The sequence below is a fragment of the Aethina tumida genome, chromosome 3 (assembly GCF_024364675.1).
Source record: "Aethina tumida isolate Nest 87 chromosome 3, icAetTumi1.1, whole genome shotgun sequence".
Lineage (NCBI taxonomy): Eukaryota > Metazoa > Arthropoda > Insecta > Coleoptera > Nitidulidae > Aethina > Aethina tumida.
Genome location: NC_065437.1, coordinates 30,889,991 through 30,912,752, shown reverse-complemented (window position 1 = coordinate 30,912,752; position 22,762 = coordinate 30,889,991). Strand labels below are relative to the sequence as shown.

Sequence of the window (22,762 nt, the reverse complement as noted above, 5' to 3'; positions counted from 1 at the left end):
TTATAAAATTATGCATTTTAATTTTGTTATTTTTTAAAATGATTTTATTTAATTAAAATATGAACTTTAATAATTGATAATTTGTTCATCGTATTTATAAATTTATAATACAATACATTTAAAAGTTCTTTTCGACTAATTTAAAATATTAAACTATTTAAGTTCTTTTACTTCCAATTTTATTTCTTACAGATCTTTTTTATTTGAATTAAATATGAATTTTAATGTATGTAAAATGTATGAAAAATAAAAATAAATTTAAAGAATATAATTTTTTGACAATATAACACACATTTTTTGTTTTTATTTTCACTTTTTATATTTTTATTTGATTTTATTTAAATTTATTTACATGAAAATAATTATGAAAACTTAAAAAATATTGTAAAATTAATTTTAGTTTGATTTTAATATGAGTTAAATTTTATTTATTTATTACTGGAAATATAAAATTTCTTAAAAAACAATTGTTTTGATGACCTTTTTATCTGTATAATTAATATAATTAATGATTTACATAATAATTTAATTCAAAATTCAACATTTATTCCATTTTTTGTATTCAAAGATTAAAAAATACACTTTTTTTCAGTTGGTATATTATACACGTATTTACTCGTTTAAAAGTTATTTTTTTTATTTTAATCTTTTTAACCATTTTTATAAGTTCTAAAATTAATTTTATATATAAACTCTATAATTAAAATAAATAATTAAGTTTATTTTAATTTAATTTATATATCATTAAAAAATAATTTATAAAATTATGTTATTAATTTATTTAAAAAATTTAATTCATTATTTTTTTATTTTATAATATGTTCTAATAATAATAACTAATTTTATATATAAAAAATATACACTGTAATGAAAACAATCAATTATCTTCACAATACTTAAAATACATTCAAAATTACATTTATTTTATTATGAATTGATTTTTTTCATTCATAATTTTTACACGTATTTATTTAAAAGTTTTAGTTTATTTGTTTTATAATAATAATTAGTTTTGTATATAAAAAATTAATTAAAAAATGTGAACTGATTATTATTATTCTTTTATTTTAACGAAAATTAATAAAATTCAAATTTTCTAAATTTAATAATTAATCAATTAAAAATAAACTTGTGCTTAATACTCTAATATAACTTATTAACTAATTTTAAAATTAATTATTTTTATAATCTTTAAATCATGATTTTGTTATATAAAATTTTGTTTTCGTAAATTCTAGTTGTTAATTGAATATAATTGAGAAAAAAGTATTTAATTGTTAATGTTCCTAATTAATTAATTGAAAATTCTAGTTTTTTATTATAATCATTTTTAACGCTTTTTAATAAATGTTCTAAAAATAATAATTAATTTTATACTAAATAAAATAATTAATTATCTATACAGTAATAGTTCATATCATTTTTTTCATTCATAATTATTACACGTATTTTTTTAAAAGTTCTAATCTAATTATTTTATTTCAACTTGTTTTACAATAATGTTTTAAAAATGATAATTAAATTTATATATAAAAAATTGATTTTAGGAAATGTGATATTATTATTATTATTATAAATTATTCTTTAGTTTTAACGCAAATTTTAACATTCAAATTTTTCGACATTGTTCATTTATTTACAATTAAATTTAGTGTTTATTATTTTTGATAATCTTTAAATTTATTATTTATTTAATTAACATTTTTTTAAAGATTTTTAGGTATAAAGAACAAATATTATATTCTTGATATTCTTAAATGAAATAGAAAATTATTTAAGACAATTGAAAAATACAATAAATTGTTTTAAATTTGATATTTTATATTAAATCAATAACCATATTTATATCATATTTTCGGATAAAATTTATTTTAATTTTGAAAATTATATTTATACCAAATCGTGATCTCTTATGAAATTTGATTATAGCAAATTTTACTTGTTAATTGAAACTATTTGTGAAAAATGTGCACTTAATAAACATGACTTTTTTAAATTATTAAAATTTTATATCCACAGTGTATAAAATAATTTATTCAAATAAAACTTCGATTTTTGTATAATTAAACCAATTTTCGCACCACAAAATCGGTTTTTGTCGTAGATCCCATCGCAAAACGTCGCCGAAACGGGCCCCGCGGGCCTTACGGGCACCCCCGAAATTTCGGCGACGGCCCCCGCGGTCGAATCAATCGGTGCCGCGGCGGCGGCCCGGAGCCCCCGAACACCCTGTATCCGTCACATGGAAGCGGAAAAAGATGCAGCAAGCGCGCGGCGAATTCTCGTGTCTCCCCACCACCGGCGATGGTGTAAGCCACAGGTCATTCACCTCGCGTAGTCCCCGGCAAACAGGCAGCGCAACGTACTCACCGTTTCTCGTATCTACATGGTGTTCTTAATTCATGGTACTTATTGCATTTTCCAGGGATTTCCACGTGAAAACGTGCCGAAGGGACGTATTGCCAGAGTACGGCCAGTGTCGCGTCCAGGACTGTTGCGTGCACACGACGAGCGCGGATCTAGGCCAATTTAATGTATAATAATAAATGAAATTCGAATGTTTACAGTGAACTAAATAATCAAGAGTGCATAATAAAAGTGAATTAAAAAGTTCGCATCGCATCGGGAAACGCTTGTTAACTGCCGCGGCCGTTTTCACTCGCATTTTGGGATTGTGTTTCGCTTTCCTCTTTTATCTCAAGGTATCTATTTTACTATTTTTTTATTTATTTAATTTTTTTTTTGTGCCCGAATATTTGTCCGTTACTTCGCACACAGACGTCTCTCTAAAAATTCAACTAACCCCGTCCAACCCCGTCCGAATAGTAATTTCATGTAATTTTCTTTTCAGAAATGACCCCTCATTTAAATCTAACAGCCGAACGAACCAAGATTTGAACGATTTACATGGAATTATTATTTTATTTACGTAAAGAACATTCAAGTCTCCAAAAAAATGTAAGTCAGCATTCATTTTTGTCGTAGCACATCATTCGTGTCGGCTTTCGCCAAATATTTTCCTTGTTCGAAATAATAAAAAAAAGTTGCGAACGTATGCCCGAAGTAAAGCATCATTTTTCAGTCGATTGTGTTTAAGCCCGTAAGGTCATCAACCTCGCTTAATGTAGGTCAGTAATGGTGGGCGTCACTAGGCATGCGCAGTCTATAAGTAAATGTCATTGCAATCATTACAAGTTAAAATTACGAGTTAATATTAGTTTTTTCTTACCAACTATTGCTTACATAAACGCACAAAATTCAACAACGATCGTTCAATTGCATTTGACGATCGTAAACCCCGATCACTCCCGGCTTGGATGTTTTATTTTATTTTATCTGCGCTCTTTAATGTTATCTCATCGCAGTTAATTATTTTATCACAACTAACAACAATTAACAAGGTAAATCAGTGCATGGGATCGCGACTGAATGTCAACGACTTTTTAGTTTAGATACGCGCCAATCAATTTTTGAAATACTCCCGAATCCGCAGTAACTAAAATTAAAAGTTTATTGAACCCTCACAATCGGCCGACTTATCTAAACGGCTTGTTAAGGCTTTGTTTATAATTATTTTTTTTTCTCTCTCTCTGTGTTTGGGCAATGTTATCAATTTGAAACTAAATCGGTGAACGAGTTTTCACCCTATGGACGTTTTATTGGCGTTCACGGCCGGCCAATCGTAATTTACCAGGTGTTCCGCAACACCCAACCCTTACGGGGAATTTTTAACAATTTTAATTTATAAAGGTTCGAGGGACGCAATTCTGGTTTTCATGAACTTTGATGAACTATTATTATTTTTAAATATAATGATTTTTATGTGCCATGTGTTATTTGTAAATATGAAACCGTATAATCTAACAATGGTGTATGATTATTTAAAATGATAAAAAGTTGTCCACTCTATCATTTAAAATTGAGAAAAACTGACGTTGATTAGTTTTAAATATTTTATATGAAATAACTATACAATTTAATTAATTACACATATATTTGGTTTAGTGTTTAATAATATTAATTAAATTATTTTAATAATTGAGCACATTATGGATATACATTATATAAATTTAAGCAGTTTATGATTTGAATGAGTGAATTTAATTAATTTCAAATATATTTGTTTTAGTGTTTTAAAATATAGATTAAATTATGTTATTAATTGAACAAATTATGGGTTTAAATTTAAGCAGCTTATGAAATTTTATACAAATTAAAATTAATTCCGTGTCATTTAACATATAATATTTATAATTACATTTTGATAAATATATTTATCGTTATATTTATATAAATCTGGTGATTTAAAATTTTTATATAAAGTTATGCATTTACATTTGTGAAAAATAGCTTATTACTTTTTTAAAATAACATAATATTAATATAATATATATGTTGTCGCTTATTAATATCTTATTAACATAGTAAATTTTAGTATTAATATACTTGAATAACAGTCAAAAATTTATTTTTTTTAAATTAGTCAATTTTTTGGTGTTTAATTAATTTTAACTTAAAATAATTAATACAATTTAGATTTTTATATTATGTGAAATTGTTGACAACAAATTGATAGTAAATAAATTAATATTACTGCACCTTTTCATATAGATAAATTACAATTAATATGTACGTCAAAGATATCAATTCAATTTATATATAATTTAGTTTTTATAAAATTTCCTAAAATTAATATTAATTTGTTACTTATTTTATAGTAGAGTTTAAAATACATGAGTAAACTACATAATTATTCTAACCTTTGTTACAATTACTACTCTTAATTACTTTTATATTAAATTTCTTAAAAAATATCTTTAAAATAGTTAACTTTTTGGAAGTTCTATAACTAGTAGTAAAACCTATTAAAAACCTATTAAAAATATTATCCCAATATCTCCAATTTATTCCTGGCCACTTCAGGAAAAATAAATTTTTGACTATTATTATAATTTATGACGTCACGTGGCAATAATGAGAAATATAGAAAAAGTCATAATTTTTTAATATCTATCTATGTTACAATTTTCCCCAAATGTAACTCAATACTGTGAATTAATATCTCTTAAAAAAAGCCAAGAAAAAATTGTCGAAATATTAACATATCAGGGACTTTTTGGAGAAATCTTTGTAAGTAAAATTCTTTATTATTACAACTAATTTCTGGCTACATCAGAAGAAAATTTACTATTATTTATTGCATCATTTCACGTGGAATATCGTATGTTTTTAAATTTCTAAGTTAAAATTTTCCTCAAAAGTAAATCAATTTTGTGAATTAGTCAATAATTAATACATTCTGAAAAACCCAAGAATAAATTGACAAATTATTGTTATATCAGAAACTTTTTAGGATAGACTTGACAAGTAAAAATCTTTATTATTACAATATCATTAGTTTATTACTGGCGACTTCAGGAGAAATAAATTTTTGACTATTATTTATTGAACCATTTCACAAAACAATGATAAGATGTACAGAAAAAAGTCATATATATCTGCGTTACATTTTCTTCAAATTTAAATCAATATTGTATTTTAGTCATTAATTAATACCTCCTGAAAAAGCAGGAATATGGTGAAATATTGACCTAACATGGACTTTTATATCATCCCAATACACCACTTCAGAAATAAATGTTTAACTATTGAAACGTGGAAACCATGGAAAATTTAGAAAAAAACTCACATATTTTTTAATATTTACATTACAATTTTACTTAAATTTAAATCAATATTGTGTAAGGACTGGAAATACAGAAAAAAAAACTATATTTTATTTAAATTTAAATCAATTTTATGTTTTAGTCAATAATTAATAACTCCTAAAAAACCAAGAATAAATTAGCGAAATATTGACATAACGAAAACTTTTTGGGGAAATCTCTGGAGTAAAAATTTTTATTTTTGTATTATCAGCAATTTATTCTATTATTTATAGCATCGTTTCAAGTGGTAATGATGAGAAATGCAGAAAAGAGTCATAAAATATTTACGTTATAATTTTTATATAATTCAAATCAATTTTTCAAGCCAAGAATAAATTAATGAAATATTAACATGACAGGGACTTTTAGATGAAATCTCTGTAAATAAAAATTAAAAATATTATCCTAATATCAGCAACTTATTGCTGGCCACTTCCGGAGTAATAAATTTTTGATTGATATTTATAGCATTATTTCACGTAGTAATGATAATAAATGCAAAAAAAAGTCATTTATATTTTTTAAATATCTGCGTAACAATTTTTCTTAAAATTAAATTAATTTTAATGGGTTTTAATAATTGTTGAAATATTGACATAACAGCGACTTTTACTTTCAGACCATTACCCTAAAAAGTGATTTCTAAAATATAGATAAAATAAAAATTATAGTATTTAATTAAATTAGTAAAATATTGATTAATTTTAATTCTACATATTTAAAAAAATCTTAAAGAAATATCAAAATATATTTAATGTACAAATGATGCAAATACATTTATTTCATTTCATACTTTCAATCGGGAATCTCAATAAATAATGTTTTCGAACAACAATAAAATTATGATCGTAACAAAATTATGCAACGACGAACTTTCTATTTTTAAATATGCTTAAATGTACAGCGAAAATATTGAACAATTAAACAAAATGAAGAACTGACAGAGGTTAAAGGGCAAACCGAAAATAACGAACTCATTGTTTTATGTTAGTAAAAAATTCCTTGAATTTACTATCGTTGTTTTATCGTAGTTAAATTCAAATTTGTTCGGTGGCATTTACACAAATTAAATCTCGCTAATTTGCTGCCACAAATAGCCCAGTTTTCCGGTGATCTTTAACATCAGAGGGACTTCTTTTTGAATAACCAATTAGTCAGTAATTAATTCATTTTATCTTAGTGCCAATATTTTTTTTTTAACAATTAGTCAGTGAACAAAACAATAAATTAACTCTTAAACAGTGTTTATTGCCTCAAATTACCAGTTTCTCGGAAACGTAAAAGCATTTGCTACAAGTGGTTAGTCGATAATTTATTATGACAAATGTTCCTGATATTTCTGTCTGTGCCGCAGGAATCCAAGACTCCGTCCGTGGCAAAGGGCCAAATTAACAAATACATATTTTAGTATAATCAAATTAACGCCGCACAACCTCAAAATTCCAGATTATTCATTGTGTCGACTGCAACAATAATGAAATCCGCTGGTTAATCAGTATTTTTGAACTTGAAATTGATGATATTGAAAAACAGCTCCTCAACACACCAATCGTAAACGTCGTGCATAAATAAAAATAAAATACTTTTCATATCTAATGTAAAACAGACTGCATAATCGTATTTCATATTCCTGATATAGGTCGACGACACCGAGCTGTTACGTATTGCGTTCAGAACGTACGAAAGGATTTTTGCTCTTTCTAACTGTACGAGTACGCTCGTTATGAGATTTCTTTGTTTTTCAGTTTCAGCATAAACTAGTTATTCGCATTGAAAAGAAAAGGTCGCACATTTTAATATAGACCGTGTGAAATTGTTTTCTACGACTGGAAAAGTGAATTAAAGTAATAAAACTCACTTTAACAACACACATGAGGATAAAATGACATTAATAAACAACAAATACGACTTCCTCAACGTTGTTTTTCATATGCTACATTTGAGTGCATCAAGGAAAACGACTGGATGGCCAGATTCTAGTACAAATTTTGATGTCTTCGACTCCAATCACCTAGTACGTTGTGTCAAAGTAGGAAACCATAAATCTGCGCCATAATTTAATGAAATGATTATTAACTGAGTATCCCATCATGTCGTTTACATAACCGTTGCATATCTAAACCGGTACTTTCACTGGTTTCACTATTACTGTTACCGCCAGACGGTCGAGGTGGTACAGTAAGTTTTCTAGTCACGATAGACCATTCAAACTGCAACTTTCACTATTAGTGTTCATCACCATTATACACGTGTACTTGCACACGAAATATCGCTAATTGAAAATTAAAGGAAGCGGTACCCAACTAACGGATCAGATTAGTGGACCGTTGTCTCTTATTTCGGACTGTCAAAATGGCAATCTTACTTTCATCGCTCTCGAAAAATACACCCAATTGTTTCAAAAATGGGCACCACCAACCGTGCATACAACAATGGGTCGAAATCATTAGTATTTTTCCAAATTGTAATTAGACATAGACCTGTCAAAGCACCAGATGAACTTAAAGGTTGAATCTTCGTAAGAATAGAACTGGTACAAGTACATATGTAAAAGAGTGCGATGAGGTAGCATATTATAAATTTAAAACATTGGTCCGTTATGTGAATTAACATAAAAAACTGTTAACACGCACGTAACAAAACTTTTGTGCAGATTATCCTTGCCTGAAACCATTCTTATCGCATGAATATATATATATGTACATTATTTCCTGTTTGACGGTTTCGTTTTTAAATATGTATCGCCGCACTTCAGGATCCGTACTTAACAAAGTGTTACTATCGTAAATTAGACGGACTAATTTAAGGTTGATTATTAAATACTAAACGGCGATTATTTAAAAGGCTATCGACCGTAGGGGCCAGAACACTCTTAATTTTAATGGTCTTAACTAAATTAACGCTTAATTTTATCTAGTGCGAGTATAAAGTTCTTCTGGTTGTCGAGATACGGATGTAATAAGGCAATGAAATTAGTGACAAGGTTATAAATAGATATGACTGTGTGAATGTAATAATTGTTTGTAGAACAAGAAGTAAAAATTGTTTTGTTTGTTGGTAGTCAGTCAATTATTGAAAATTCACTGTGTTTTTCAAGTCACGTTGCAAAATACTAAGCTCAAGTTACAAAACATCATTCTTAAATAATATCATTTCGACTTTGATTGTATCTTAATTTGTAAGAAGTTTACAGAGTTATTTAAAGAATTCTTGCCAAAGTATTTAAGGAAATTGAATAAATTAAGTACCAATGATACATATGTATAATATTTTATTTTTAAACTAAATTTAAAATAAGTTACTAAAAATGTATTCAATTTTTTTCTGATTTACCAAATATCCTGAAAGTATTGAACAACAGTCATAATATTTGGAATATAAGCCGTTTAATGGGGCTCTTTTTACTTATATATTTAAATTTAAAAAATAATATACTAAGTGAAATGCGAAAATTCTTGCTCAGTCATCTTATTTTTTTGGGTGTATCACGATGTCTCGATAGTGTTTTATCTTTTTTATCAAGAATCTTCTCTAATAATTTTAAATATACGTTAATTTAATAAATATTAGTACTATTATTTTATCACCGTTAATTCTTATTGATTTACACATTGTTAAGAATATTGTCAAAAATCCACACCTGGACACACACATATATATATATATATATATATATATATATATATATATATATATATATATATATATTATTTGCTAATTAAGAAGGTATCAAAACCAAACAATCAAATTTTTATTAATTGGGTATAATACATATAGAAAATTTACATTTCAAGGTAACACGAACTATAAAATTTAAAAATTTATACAAAAATATAATAATACTAGTGACAATAAAAAAGGATAAATAATTAGAAATAGTAATAAGCTATTAAAGAAAATCCCACCAGCCAATTAGGAAACAAAATATATCGATGGAATGGACGTTAAACTGGATACAAAATACAATATGAATGTATAGTTTTATGTTCCTACAACAAAAAGAAGCATAAAATTAAATGTGCTGTCTAAATAATATATATAAATATATCTAAATAATAAAGCTTTAAATCAAGACAGTGTCAAAGTTCTCATCGTTCAAGTCTATTTAATCTTTTTTCCCATCTTCAAATAAATGTGTCAATAACAAAACAACCTAAATTTGTTGCTATGTTTTATGTTGCATTCGTTATTGATTGTTTAATAAATCGTTTATTCGAAATAAATTATTCATGTACTTCAACTGCAGAATTTTAAAAGTTGACGTTAACAAAATATATATTTCAAAATTAACCTAGTGCTATAAATAATATTTAAAATATCATATAATAACTTATTTTTATTTACGTTTATTATGTTTTTTTGTGATGGCTTTATAAAACCAATGGGAAATAAATATTTTGGTGGCAAAGAAGTATTTAACTACAGTGTTCATTTATAATGAACACCAAGTAAAATAGTTCGTTATAATGAAGCGAGTGTTCACATTATCAGAATCGTTACAATTTAAACAAATATTTGAATGATCTAATTTTCACTTAAAAGGGAATATTCAAAAAAGTGTCTAACGAGTTTAGATTAATTGGACATAATAAGTAGGTTCTTTATAAACGAATTCCACTATAACATAATAAATGTTAGTAAATAAATGTATTTCAAATAAATTAAAAAGTAACAACAGCTAAATTTTCAGATGTTTAACATCTTCAAACTAATGCCATAAAACAAATTATATTATTATATTATATTTATATTCACATCCGTCTACAAATAAAAAGATTAAATTAATCTTTTTTAATGTAATGTAGTGTATAATTAGAGCTTAATGATAATATTAGTAATGCTCTTGTTAAATTCTTATCTTTTAGGGATTAATTGCATTTTTTAAACATAGATAAAATAGTAAGTTATTCTCGTTTTATCTAAACTAACATAAAATTTATTTAAATGTCACCCCAAACATTTTATAAAAATATTATAACATTCAATCTAATAGTTAAGATTCACAGATCAATGTTTAAAACTTAAAGTTTAAATTAATAAATAATAAACTATTTGATTATATTGAGAATTTTTACTACATTTTTTATGATATTCTTACAAAGAAAATGGTGAACCCGAACCCTGACAGAAAATTCATCAATTAATATCAGAACACTTTTTATGCGGACTTATGTTGTTTAACACTTCATTTCCATACCATTCTTTAAATTTCTGGACACTTTTTAACACTTTTCATACTGTGGCCCATTTAACACGGGAGCTCTCCTAAACTTATTAATTTATAATAATTAATAACTTGAAAAATGAGATGAATTTGAATGTCACACAACTGTTATCTATATTATTTAATCAAGGCTCTTTTTTATTAAAAAAATTAAAAAATGTGGCACATTATGTTCCATTCCCTCAAAACCTTTGACTTTTCGAATATAGTGTAATCAATCGATCAATTTTTACTTGACAACTCGAACTTTTATTACTCGAATATCTTGATATCTCGAACTAAATATTTGGCACAACCTTCAAAGTCGAATTTCTTCTGTCTCACGTAAACTCCTCGAGGTTTTTCCTTTCCGATGATACCTGTCTTATCCTCAATTATCGATTGATTACGTGATTATCACATCCTAAATTATAAATGAAAGTATATTCTACTATGGGTTTTTCCAATTCAATATCTTAGACAACCCCTTCAATAGTAATGCTTATATCTCGCAACTAGGCCTCGTATGAGAAAACATATGAACGAAAATGTCGACAAAGCTATTCCCAAATGGTTTAATCGCAGGTTTTTTTGAAAATAAAAATAAAACTTCTTTTGTCACATAAATACTTTACATAATTTAATACATAATAGTAATAATAATAATAATTATTTATTACATATTTATAAGTTTTAAAATGTTTTTTTGGATAAATAGGGTACTTTACCATATCTTTTGTAATATCTATCTTGATAATCATTGTTCGAATTATCGAAGTTCAACTGTATTTAGTTCAAATTATTAAGACAAAATTTCGACTTATAGTTATGTATATTTAAAATTTAAAAAATGAATATATATGATTTGGGAACGTTTATAGAAAATTTTATTAACGAATCAAAATGTAAATAGCTGTAACAAAGTCTTCAATCCTTTGTTTTTTTTCCAGAGTCGAAACTTTATGAAACTACACCACATATAATTGTTTAATAATATTATTTAATATTTCAGTCCTAATGAATAATAATAAAAAAACGAATAAATACAACAATAGCTATTACAAAAGTCACGAGATGTGAACCGATCTGGTGTCACAAGCGCATGAGAAAAAAGCAACAACAGCCGCCGAAGATTGGCGCAAACCCGTCGACGACCTCGCATCCGAAAAATTCGTTCACATGTGAAAATCGCACGGGGTCCGCACGCTTACCCTCCTCCGCCGCCGAGTCTTGACCGTTTGCACGGGCACCGGTGGAAACCGGGCCGCCAGCGCCGCATCGTTATTTTCCACACGGCAACGAACCCGCGGCCGCGGGGCGCGCGCCTTCCCGCCCGCCCGGCGTTTACGTAAACGCTCAGCGCTCGAAGCATCCCGGCCTGCCGTCGTGACGCATCCGCGTCGTTCGCGGTGCAGAATCTCTCGGGGTCAATGTACGTCCTCAAACGCGGCCGTGCACAGTCACTTTCCGTAAGACACGCTTTCCGTTATTGAAATTCGTCGCTTCTTTTTCGTACGCTTATCTCTCTAACGGTCGCTCGCTTCGGATGATTTTTTTTATAATGCTGGCCGGTGTGACGGGACTCCGTTTTTAAACTTTCGATGTTGTTCTTTGTTTATTTTTATGTTTTTGTTTGGTTAAATTATTATGCCAGCTTTGTAATCACATGTTTGAAGCATCAAGCTTTTGATAAATAATTAAAAATCTATAATATATTCATTCATAAATTTGTAAATAGGTAAAAAATAATATTAAACTATTATGTATTTAGCAATACAATAAAAATAAATATAATAATTGTTGAATATTATTTATAAAATTGTTTATACGAAATTAAATTCATACTCATCATGATGATTTATATATGTATAATTAATATAACTACAAATTATTCAAATTGTTTCTGTTTTATTACAATTTCGTAAAATTCATTTAAACAAATCGATAAAATCCCTTTAATTATAAACTCTATACAACTATATAATTTAATACGTTATTTTTAGATAAAAAATGTTATTATACTATTTAAACTAATATACAGGCTGTTGAAAAAAGTCACAAAATTGAAGGAGAATAGTATAGACTAGAATATGATGAAAAGTCTGTCTTTAAGAAAACAGACGATTTTCAAGATATCAAGGATTATTGATTTCTGAAGTATGTATTAGTGTATATTTCTTGACTGCTACGAAAACTTTTAGAGGGTGATGACCTATATTAAGGGAAGATTTAATGAATATATCTCTGCAAATAAGGTATAAAAATATTAATTCTTTCTGGCAGATCAGTGTTTTTTTAACTGTTTTTATTTTTTATTCGCAAAAATATAGTACTATGGTATCCTAAACAGCAATATGGAATCTCCCACTCAGTTGTCACTGAATTAATATTTAACAGTAAATAATTGTTATTATTCACTTTTATTTATTAAATGAATAAAACAATACTTTTATATTTTTATTTTTGTTAATGTTGGAATCTCTGTTATTATACTTTTATTTATTATTATTTATATTGGGTGAATAAAACTTATACTAATACTTTTTATTTTATTTTTATATATTTATTTTAGTTAATGTTGGAATCTCTGAAACCGTTTATTTGTGGTCCCATTATTACTAAACATTTTCGTCACATTTTATGCTATATATATTCCACATCTTTAAAGTTTTAGACACTTTTTTAACATCCTGCACAGTGTTTTCCATTTAACATGGAACTATTTATATATTCTCAATTTTAATAAATAGTTTAAAAGATAGAAACTATGTATTTTCTTCAGTTATTAAAATTTTTTTAAATTTCAAACGTTTAAATAAGTAGAGAATATATATTTAATTACAAATTATATTTTAAAAAGTTAATTTTAACAAGTGAAACTTTTAAGTTTTTAATTAATAAAATTATGCTAGCAAACTTTCTGTAACAAATCTAACTACATCAATGAAACAAGCACCCCTTGAAATAAATAAATACGAAATATTATAAAAAATTATGCACATTCATTTTGTCATTCATAAAAATCATATTCTTCTTAAGAATAAAACAATATTGAAATATTATACTAATAATACTATACTAATTTTATTATAGTTATAGTAACACTATAAGCTCAAGTTCATGGTAGTATTCATGAATCATAAGCGAAAATTACCTCAGAACAGTTGAGAAAAATAATCACGAATTTCTAAAAAATATATAATAAATACATTGAATTCATCGGTGGAAGTAAATAAATTAAGAAAATTAGTATAACATTATTGTAATATATTTCAATATTCTTCTTCTATTCTATTTGATTAAAAAAAATAATTCCTAAAAAGAATATGATTTTTAATTATTCTATATATATATATATATATATATATATATATATATATATATATCTATTTCAGTTGGTCTTTAATTCAGTGGTGTAGTTTCATTTTCTATAAAAAAAAATGTTAATAAGCTTTCTTCAATTATACCTATTAATTACTCTATTGGTTTTATCGGTTGGGGCCAGACAACGTGACATTTTGTCCAAAAGTACATATTTTCGTGATTTATAATTGAAAAAAAGTTTGTTAAATTTGGACAAACAATACAAATTTTATGGGAAAATATTGTGAATTACTTTTTTCTAGAGCTTCATTTTTCTCCACTTGATTTTTGAAAAACATATTTTCAATGAATATATGAAGATCTAAAACATGAATAAAAAACTTAATGAACATAAATCCGCGAATGACAATGCAAATGGTTTACTGTCTTTTGTGTTTATTTGCAAAAATAAAACACTAAATATTATATAATCTGACTGTTAATTAATATTTTGAATATAATACTGCTTTCTTTTTTTTAGTTTATTTTTTAGTGTAGAAGGTGCGATTGTTGACATAATATTGCAAAATGTTTCGAATAAAAATACAAAAGGAATCAAGAAAGTATACTTATACGACAGAAAAAATAAACCTGAGTATTTCCGAAACTGTTTATTCGTAGAATCGTGTTCATTAAGACATATTGACATAATTTAGGTAATACTACATCCACTCTTAAAGTCTAGACAATTTTTTGACAGACCTATTCAATTTTATTTATAACTCGATCATAATGAATATTAGAATACAGATAATTTTGTATGAACTAAATATTTAATCTCTTATGAGAAAAAATATAAAGTTTTCCATTTGATTAAGAATCTTCCAAAAAGGGGATAATATAATTTTTATTATTGATTTGAATATTTATTGTGAAAAATGTAAGCTCTCGATATGAAAAATATTGCAAATTAACAAGTGATTGACAGAAATAGTATTCTGAGTAACCAAATCTTGGAATAAAACGTGAAAAATATCTGAAAATAACAAATACTAACATATAGTACTTTATATTATTTTTCTATTACGACATGTGAATACAGTTTAATAATCAAAATTAAACATTAATTTTTGTTGTTACTAAGAATTAATATAATTGTGAGATCTAATGCATTAAGACCCTCTATGATATTTTAATATATTTTGAAATTTTAATCCCTGGTTTACGTGATCAGAAGGAATAAAACGATTCTAAATTCTGCATACACATATTGCATACATATTCATTTTTCTGTGAAATTTGGTAGTCTCGCAAAATTTAATAACGGAATTATTTTTTCATATAAAACACTGTAACCAGATCTGCTCAATTTTTGACCACAAAAAATGTAATAAGCAATTTTTACTAAGTGATTAAGTAAAAACACGCCATGTATAGTCTTTTGTTGCCTTCTTTTTAAGTAGTTTCCATCTAAACTATTACATAAACTTGAATAATAATGATATGAAATGCACAATTTTTTAATTAATTTAATGATAAAATCAATAGATATGTCGTTCTTATACTCTTCTTCATCTTCTTCTCGACAAATTATTTATACTTTACATATATTAAATAAATAGATATCAGTTTTATTAATTTATATATTTAATAACCTCCATGTAATCAAATTTTCATATTAATTATTTTTAATCAATGATGAATCAACAAGGTTTATTTTATTTTAAATCAAGTTTCGTATTTTCGTTGGATTGTGTAAATTCAAAATAAATTCAGTAAATTGCTAAAGTGTAATTTGATTTATTGATAGTGTAAAGTTTTAATAGCTGTCGAAAGTTCTATAACTTCGACGCGTTTTGAATGAAATAAGTCGTGAACCGGAACAGCAAATCAAACTACTGTAGATATCTAAGTCTCCGTATTTTTATTTCTGAGATAAAAAATTATGAGAAACTAATTCAGAATTTGTCATTTTGATTTAATATCTTGTTTATTTTATTTTCATAACTGTATAATTTAAAATACTGAAAACGCCTAATGGAGTATTTTAATATTACATTTTATTTCAGACAAATATTAAAATGTTTAGTGCAACGTTTAGTAACCACTGTTTAATATGCAAATTACAACCAATTAAATTTTTATTCCCGTGTTTTTTAAATGCGCTTCATTGCGTATCAAATTACTTTATAATCATTATAAAAATATACAAACTATTAACATATTGCAATATTTGCATGGCGTAAAAAAAAACTACGACCGAACACAAAGGAAAATTATTTGATGATTAAACCTCGTAGGCCTAGACAAATATTTAGAACTATGAATTCTGATAAAATCTATTTTTATCGAGAGTACATTGAACTTGCTACTCTAAAATGACGAAACTTTTTTTTTATTTTTGTTTTTTTCCTTGACATTTATACAGGAGTATCTATTTATTTTGACATAGGAAATGCATTAAATTATGTTTTTACAAGTTTTCTATAAAAAATCGTTTCATATATTATTTACAAACTAACCAAATAAAACTGTAAATTATACTTTTAATTATTTAAAAAATGTTATGCACCGGATGGTTTCTTTTTTAAAAAAGGGGTTTTGTTAACTTTTCGACAATGTGTTAAAATATTCATACAGGAAGGTTTAAACAGGTTACCGGTGCCACTTTATTGAAACCATCGCAACAAATATTTTACTAATTGCAAACAATAGAAATGTTAATTAGCCGAAGCATTGTATTATTTTTAAATCAGTGTCATTATCTAAGTGACTGAACAATGATAAGCGATAAAATTAAAATATCCCTTTTGTTTGCGTTGACCCAAATCTGTTTGCATAATTATACGACGTACGTCGTGGATATGCATTTAGTCTACCCACTGTTATGCACTTTTACAATGTCACAAATAATAATATTATTCTTTATTTTATATTAACAATAATATTTAATTATTATATTAAAATAAAATAATTTATATTATACATTATAAATCTATGAATTTAATCTACTTCAAATTGTATAATTGAAATTTGCTTTGTAAATTATATCGTTTTCTGTGTCTTAACTATTAATATAATTTTTTAGAATTAATTTAAATTTTGGCAAATAATTATTATAAGTATATTTAGATTATAGTTCTTCCAAACTTTTAATAAATGTTACAATAACTTTTCCTGTTTAGAGTGACAATGTCAGCAATGGCAATAATAACTTTTCTAAATATTCAAACTTTAATAATCATTGAATATTAAATATATATATATATATATATATATATATATATATATATATATGACAAATTATTTTTATATTATATTATCCGTTACGATTAATGTGCGAACTTGGCTAGTTCATAAACCGGCTGTTAACTTATAAACTCTTTAAACTGTTAACTATTTTAATAGAAAAAGCAATTTCGTTTATATTAGCAATTCGTTTATAAGTTTATAACTATACTAGCCAAGGATATCGTCTAATGTAATTGAAATAGTTAAGAAATCAGTTTGGCTAATGTGCAAAAGCATATTTTCTTGTATAATACGATAACAAACAAGCACTAAACAAAAAACATTACTAGCAGACACATTTACACGTTTACTTACACTTACTACTTACAAGTGTTATGTCGTTTTTGATATCTCATATAACTCATACCTAACTACTAAATTAGTCAGAAATTATATTGGTTAAAGTACAAAACTTTATAATTATATTTGTCGAACTATCTTATATAATGTCTAAATTATTTAAATATTTTAAGTTTCTGCTAATTTAGATTAAATTGCCGTTTCTATTAAAATATTTAAGATACTAAACTATCTATAACTTCACATTAATGAAACAAAATGTTTCTTTTGTTAATTGTTCGTAAATAAAATACACTTGAATAATGATTTACCACAAAAGAAATTGGAGCTATCAAGACTAAAAAGAGGCAATTATTTATGTTTGGCGAAAGGACTTTAATTTTCAGAAAAAAAAAATCAATTCCAGAATAAATTTGTCGACTTTTCATGCCTAGGAGTTTCCGGTATTATTCTAATCAATCGATAATAGGGCATTTGACAGGTATCGTCGAAAAGAAAAAACCTCGAGGAGTTTACCTGAGGCAAGAGAAATTCGACTTTCCCAAGATTATGCTAAATATTTAGTTGGAGTTATCAAGATATTCAAGTAATCGAAGTTCGAGTTATCAAGTAAAAATTATGCATAATTTTCTCACTGGACGCCATTGCCAAACAATTCACTTCGAGTTATCTAAAATTCAAGTTATCGAAATTCGACTGTATTTTTTAACAATTTTCAGTAGTAAAAATTTTAATATTATTATACAGTGGACCGCAAAAATTCTGAGAGATTTTCAATGGAACAAGATATCAACGTCGAATAAAACTCGTTTAAAATGTTATCAATCTCAAATTTTGACATAAAGTTGACTTACACATGGACATCAACTATTTTTTTATGGATAGTGTAGTACCTCATTTTTATTCTCTATTCAATACTAGTTTACTGTCCAAAATAAGATGAGGAGTTTCGGAGTTATGAACCATTCATTTTGTAAAGTAAACTTTCAGAAAAATCTATTTAGTGTTTATTTATTAAATTCTATTTTCGACTAATATCTCGTTTATTTGTTTCATTGTTCAGTGTTCATTTTTGAACACTTATTTATTAAAGTTTTTTTAATTTGTTGAAAAAGTTATTATATATAGTTAATATTATTGTAATAAATTTTTAAATGTTAATTATAAATTTCCGTTGCACACAATTTTCATTTTAAAGACATTTCACAATTATGTAATACTTAATTATTATTATGTTTATTAATTTCCGTAGCTTTAGCATACATAAATTTGCAACACATCATTATTTTAGCATATTTTAAATTAAAATTTCATTTATGACATATAATAGTTTACATTTAAATCAGGTATTATATTTTATTAATATATTTATGAAGATTTTACATGAATATAGAATATTAGAAATTTTTTAAGATAATTAATAGATTTGTTGTTATTTAGAAACGAGGCTAATCATTAAAGGAATAGATTTTTAATCATCATCATTCATAAATAAGTTGTGGTTGGCGCATTCGCCAATTTTAAGCTTGTTTTCTCCGTTACGTCCCAATTTTGATTCATAATAAATTAATTACGAAATTAATCTAATCCCTTCTTATCTTAAAGCCGTGACCCTGATGTTTTTATACAAAACATGGCAATAAATAATTCATTGCTCTTCCACAAGACGAACTGAACTATTTTCTCAATCAATATCAAGTTCTGATACGTCGCACGAAAAATTCAACGAATAGTGATCTCTCAACTCAAGTATTTTATTAACGTATTTGACATTGATATTGGCATTGGGCAGATATTTACGAAAACAATTCAAGGAAAAATGTAACTTTTGTCATAGAGGAACGTGCGTTTCAAATTTTTGTCCATGTTTAATTTATTCTTAATTTTGAATGTCACAGATTTCTTTTACGGTTCTACCTTTTATCATGTGAGTAAAATAAAAAAATAAAAGTTTAACTGTGAATTACTGATATGTGTCCATGTACCTTTGGAAAATAATATAATTATTGTATATTACACTGTTTGTACGATTAGGTAAATACTTGACATTTAAAGGAAGAGATTTATTGTTACACTTATATGTGCATATGTAAATGTTTTTTTTTTCTTCACTATTAATTTGCCTAGAATAAAGCTCCAAGCTCCCACCGATTTCCCTTCCAGTTCAAGGCCAGACAGACCAAACGGCCTATTAGCACCGAACACTTCAGTTATTTTAATCAATCACGACGTATTACCCAACAAATCTAATGTATGTTATATATCCATAATTATATAATACTCCAACACTTCCTACCACAAATGATTTACACTTGCACACCACATTTTCCAGTGAGTGGCCGTTGCAATAAGAAATCAAATTGTACACCGATCAATTAGATTATGCAGTGCGTAGTTGCGAAACACCTGTAAAGTTAAAGGAGCGAAAAACGACTTGTTTGAAGTTTAAGCGTGGCGTAAAAACGACCAAGTAGTTTTGTTTAAACAATTTATGACATTGTAACGTATTGCAGTGGAATAACGTAACTATCATGATAACAAGTTATATTTTGACATAGCCATATTTCATTTTTTACATAATAATATTATAATGTGTAAAAGAGAATAGCAGCATAATTGTGCTCATAAATTTCACTGTTTATTTTTGGTTGTAAGATGAATGAATGAAATATGTAATATTGATGTGCTGTTCTGTATTAAAAATGAATTTTATACGCACGCTTTTATTACACACATTTATGAATTGTATAACATTTACTATGAATATAAAATATTTTAATCAAACGGTATTTTATAAATAAATTATTAATTAAAAAAATATTGTAATATATTTAAACTATGCTGTAATCTAATTTGATTTATAATTTATTTCCTTCATATTATGATTATTTTATTGAATATTCTTGAACAAATTTAAGTTTCTAGTGCATTCTCATAAATGTCACTTTTAATTTTAATATGAACTAATTTTATGCTAATTTTGTTTTAAAAATAAATGTGGGTAAATATTTTTCATATATTCGTAAATTGTATTAAAATTTAAATATTTTATTATTCGTATGAGTTGTTTTCGTTCAAAAATTTTAAAAATCATTCATTTACTTTGTATATTTCTGATTATTTCTGAAATTCTTATATATTATGAAAATAGGTTATAAAAAATTGATACATTTAAACATACTGTAATCTACTTTGATTATTAATTTATTTCCTTCAACTATTTGATTGAAAGTTCTTAAATAATTTATAGTTTCAAATCTTAACAAAATTATGCACTACAATTTATGTTTAATTTCTAGTTTTTTCCTTAAGAAGAACGATTGACACAATTAATAAGTATTATTCTAATATCAGTGTTTTTACTTTAAAAATAAATTTTAGTATGTTTTTATCCATATATTTATAAATTGTATTAAAATTTATTTTTTTTATTATTTATGTGAGTCATTTTATTCTAACAAGTTCCAAAAATCTTTCACTTAATTAAGTTTTGTTATATTTATAAATTAATTATTCATATTATAAAATATAATAATAAAAATATCTTTTAAAAATTAATAATTTATACCATCTACTTTAATTTATAATTTATAGTTATTTTATTGTATGTTCTTGAATTTCAGTTTCAACTTAGTTATAAAGTATTATCAAAACTTAATTTATTGTTTTATTATTAAATTGTACGAACGTAACATTAACAAAATTAAGTATATTTTAAATTCAAAAGTACTTTTTTTTAATTTCACTTTTTTGTTTTTGATTTTTACAAATTAATGAATGATTGAATGGTACTATAGATACGTTTTTTTTTTAATAAATTTTGTTTATATGTCTGTTTTCATAACACACATTTATAAGTTTTATTAAATTCTAGAATTTAAATTTTTATTAATAAAAGTTATTTTCCTCGAAATATAATAATAATAATAATAATAATAATAATAATTTATTTACATATTTATATGTTAGACTTTAGTCTAAATTAGTATTTATGGAATAATATTTTTATATTTTTGATTGTATCCCCCAAATAATTAATTAATTTTTAATGTTAAATTTTAGCTTTAAATGTAAACAATATTATGTTATTCAGTTTGAAGAAAGTATTTATATACTAGAATGTATAATGCACATATTTAATATATTAAACAAAATAATAAATGAAATCTGAATACTCACTGTAATGTTTAAACCTAAGCAAGAAAAATTTTCAATTAGTTTATTTTTTACAGTGTTATCAAAATTTATATTTATTATTAAATCATACAAAAATGACAATATCATAGTTTCCCATTTTTCATATCCATATTCGTTAGTGCGATTTAATAAAATTTATTAAAACACAATATATTAAAAAATATATTGTTATCACTATTAAACAATAAAATTAATTTGATATAAGCTCTTCAATAACGAATCGAAATTTTAATGAAAATTATAATCGAGATATACAATGGATATTTTTAAGTGGAACTTTTGATTGATCAGTATGTGAACAAAATTAACATTGTATTTTGTCCTTCATTTAGTATACACATACTTCATCAATATCATTTATCATTCAAATAAAAGTGCAATTATTGATTACATTAAATGCAGCAATAGAACATTAAAAGCTAATTGAAAATTAAATGATGCATTAAATACATAGACTAAATAAACATTTTGAAGTCACCTTAGAAACTCATCAACGTTGCCAGGGAAACCGTCTCCGAAATGATATCATTATTATTATTATTAGTTAATATGCACTGAGATTTACGAACCATATTATCCTTGAGGTAAAGAAATGCAATGCTTCCTTTATGTCATTATTTTATTTATATATATTTGTAAGTTCAAGGAAGTTCTTTGTGTGTGCTTTACAATAGTGTGTTGTAGAAGAATGTACATCGATTGAAAATAAATCTCGAGTAAGCTACTTATTTACCTTTACTTTTATTATACAATATTTCTG

At 25.3% G+C, this 22,762-nt stretch overlaps 1 protein-coding gene across 1 annotated transcript in view; it reads left to right on the top strand.

The window, feature by feature from the left end:
- The first annotated feature begins 2,481 nt into the window (after positions 1–2,481).
- LOC109599908 (hormone receptor 4) overlaps positions 2,482–22,762 on the top strand; it is a 59,004-nt gene continuing 38,723 nt past the window's right edge. Inside the window, exons 1-2 of the mRNA XM_049965070.1 lie at positions 2,482–2,702; positions 2,852–2,958. The gene's annotated coding sequence lies outside the window, so the exon portion shown is untranslated. The remainder of the gene's footprint in view (positions 2,703–2,851; positions 2,959–22,762) is intronic.